The 3,346-nt window shown below is 46.9% G+C and overlaps 1 long non-coding RNA gene across 1 annotated transcript; it reads right to left on the bottom strand.

Annotated features, from left to right (window-relative positions):
- Positions 1-1,480: 1,480 nt before the first annotated feature.
- Positions 1,481-2,957, bottom strand: LOC106149452. Its single transcript, XR_001235647.1, has 2 exons — positions 2,455-2,957; positions 1,481-2,313 (listed from the first exon to the last, which is right to left on the bottom strand). It is a non-coding gene; the product is annotated as an uncharacterized LOC106149452 (long non-coding RNA).
- Between the last annotated feature and the right edge of the window lie 389 nt (positions 2,958-3,346).

The raw sequence follows: 3,346 nt of genomic DNA, 5'->3' as shown, positions 1-3,346 counted from the left end.
ACCCAGATCTTCAGGGTTACCTGGAGGAAGTCGGCCTGCAGAGGGAGCGCGTGAGGACAGCACCCTACGGGAAGCACAGCTGATGAAGGGGCGAGAGAAATGGAGGACTTTTTAAACACTTGGATTAAAATGCCTGAGGCCCGCCACATCCCTGGACATCCCAAGGTAGGACAGAGAGAGTAAAAGGTAGAGAGGAGACAAGGAAATCATAACTAAAAATTGTACATTTTAGAACACTGCAACTTCCAGGAGCCAGCTGAGTTACCCAAGGTGATCTGTATCAGTGTCCTTTGGGCTCCTTCACTACCAGACCTTCACACGCAAAATTCCACAGGAATGCTAACAGCCCCTAAATTGGCTTGGGAAAGTAAAAAGCAGGAACCCGATCCTAAGACAGAGGAGCACGTTGAGAGAATCCAAAGAATGTTGATCTTTTCAAAACAAAAACAGAAGCTCTGCCTGTTCCTGTAGAATGGGGCACCTTGCAGGTGGCCCCTTTCCTAGGGTTTCTACCCCCTCAAGAGAAGCAGAAGTGTTTCCTGTTTCAGAAGTAAAACGACTGTACTTTGAGTGTGTACCTTTTAAGTCATCTACTAGTGCTTGCTTCAGCAGCACATATATTAAATCTTGTCTAATGAACCCTTCCCATGCCTCTTACTGAGGCAGCTGAAAATTCTTTCACCATTACAGTAGTCAGTGAACCTGCAAACTCATCCTTGCTTCAGGGACCTTCTCAGACCCAGCCTGGTGACAATCCCAGTTATGAGAGGTAATGATTCCTTACCTTTGTTTGATTCACCTAATTTGAATTAGGTTTCAGTACTTCCACTGAGAGTCCTGCCTAATACAAGCCCCATCAGTCTTTCCAATCCAGCTTCCTCTTTCATCCTTGGATTATATGCTGTGCTCCAGTCTGACTCTGTCCTCATCACATGGGACCATCTTTTTTTCTTTATCTTCTAAATTTGGAGTGCCATGTGTACCCTGTGCTCTCCAGTGCCCTTTCTACAAGTCTGCATTCCACTTCTCCAAGGCTCCCTGCAATGGGCCTGACCAGTGAGAGCCTCCCTCTGATATGACAGAGGGTTAGAAAAGGTTCTGTCCCTGTGCCTTGCAGCTCAGCCTGACACCTTCCAGGGAGGCTAACAAGCATTAGGGTGCACAGGGAGCTGTGCTTCTCAGGAATGGATATGCTGTGCTTCGACGCGGCTGCTAACACTGCCCCAAAACAAGACAGGAATCACACCATTTATCATAGAAATTGGTTTTTCTCCAACATGCATTACTAAGATGTAGCCATCTTATTTTGAACTTGGGATGTCCTGCAGCACAGAAATCACAGTAAGTATTCAGCAGCAAGGTCAGTCGAAGGAAGGTGCGGATGCTCAGAAACAAATGGTTTCATTCTGATCTCAGTGAGAATCCAGAATGGCTCTGTGGTTTGCGTGAAATACCTTCCAACTGTCTCAGCTGATTTTTGTTTTTTTTTTTCTTGCTATTTGAGATTCAAGACACAGCTTATGAAGTATAGCCAAGACCTGCTAGTTTCCAAACATTTGGGGAAGTCTGTACTTCTTTCAGGTTTATGGATTGAAATCAGTTTCCTTTCCCTTCCCCTTCCCATTCTTCCTCTTCCCTTCCCTTTGCGGTACTGGGGGTTAAAGCCAGACCTTCATCATGCATTCCAGGCAAGCACTCTACCAGCGAGCTGTGTCCCCAGCCCTTTTGCTGACATGTTCTTTCTGTTCATTTCCAGATATCTGCCATAGCTTGGTGGGGAATTTTTCTGATAGCTGCTTTAAGATCTTTATCAGATAATTCCCTCATCTGTGTCTTCTCTGTGCATGCATCTGTTGCTTGCCCCTCTCCATGGAAATCCAGATTTTCTTGGTTCTTCATATCCCATGTATTTTTGGACTTAATATCAGACATTTTTCTGATTCTGTTCTGAGGCTTTACTGTTCAGTGTCTGTGGAGTATGTTGATACTTTTCCCTTTAGAAGGCAGTTGATCCACTTGGGTTTAGGCTGCAAGACTAAAGGCTTTTGTGGGTTGTGGTTTCTGCGTTGAGTGCTCTTGAGCCTTTGCAGTGCTGTTCAGATCTGGTTGTGTTTGACACTGAGCTGAACCCCTTAGTGCAGCGTGCTGCCTCAGTACTGTCCTGGTTAGGGTCACATCCCTGCCAAAGCTTTCTGGAGTTGATTTTCTTCAGTGCTGCCAGTTCCCTGGGGAATGTCCTTTTTTGGTGCTTCTACCGAGAGGCTGGGACGTTCCCAACACTGCTGTGCCTGCACTCCCACAAAGTTGTATTTCCTGGGAAGACACAGAGAACAAAGCAATGGGCATGTGCTCCTCCCTTAGGGACACACAGGTCCGTGGATGAGTTGTTTCCCCCCCCTCAGGATGTAAGGTGTGTGGCCCTTTTGCCACCACTGCCATGCCTGGGAGACCTACCTGCTGCTCCCGGAGCACCGTGCGGCATGCTCACTTCCAGTCCTCTCCACATCCCCGCCACCCGAGTCCGGGCAAGGGCAGGCACGCTGGAGTTGAGGAAAAAAGGACAAACTCTGTTGGTTGGTGGAACACTGAATGCTGATTATCTCCCCAGTCCTCCTGCTATTCTTTGTTCTTCAATCCTTAAATGGCTACTTTTTGCATTCTGTTCTGCTTTTATAACTATGCTGAGAGGATGTCACTGTGTATGATCAGGGTGGCGCAGAGGATGAAAAAATTACTTGGAGACGAGACTTGGTCCAAACATGAAGAGGTCCGGAGGGACTGTGCCAGCGAGAACACTCATCGCGAGGGAGCCTCAAGGGAGCAGTTTCAGGAATTGTAACCCATTTTTAGCACAGACTGAACAGAGAGGTGCACAAGACAGTTGCATTTAAGTCAGAGTGCATCTTCAGATGTGCTGGTCAAGGTGTCCTTGGGCCATTTTCCTAATAAATCTCAGTTAAGGATAATTTACTGGCTTGACTTCTTTTGTCTTTAGCAATTTTTTTTTTTTTTTTTTTGTAAAACAGGTCCAATTGGTATATGGTATTGTAATGTACAGCCCCATCCCCCTTCCCTAGGGCAGTGATGGGGAACCTTTTAGAGATTTCAGTGATACAGCTGCCCTCTGTGGTGCAGGTTTGCCTCCACTGTCCCAGGGGCTCAGAGATGGAGGGGGCTTTCAGAGGGAGCCAAGAGCAGAGGAAGAAGGTTTATATGGGGACCTCCTTTGTTTGACTAGATTGGATAGCGATGTGCGAAGATACCAGGTAGCAAGGTGTGTGACTTTTACAGAGCTCCATGATTGTCTTAGTTTTCAGCCCACACGTTCCCAATCTTCCACCTCCAG

This window comes from Chinchilla lanigera, unplaced genomic scaffold (assembly GCF_000276665.1).
Source record: "Chinchilla lanigera isolate Chin_1 unplaced genomic scaffold, ChiLan1.0 scaffold00045, whole genome shotgun sequence".
Lineage (NCBI taxonomy): Eukaryota > Metazoa > Chordata > Mammalia > Rodentia > Chinchillidae > Chinchilla > Chinchilla lanigera.
Note: the sequence above shows the minus strand (reverse complement) of the source record. Positions and strands in the feature narration are given on the sequence as shown.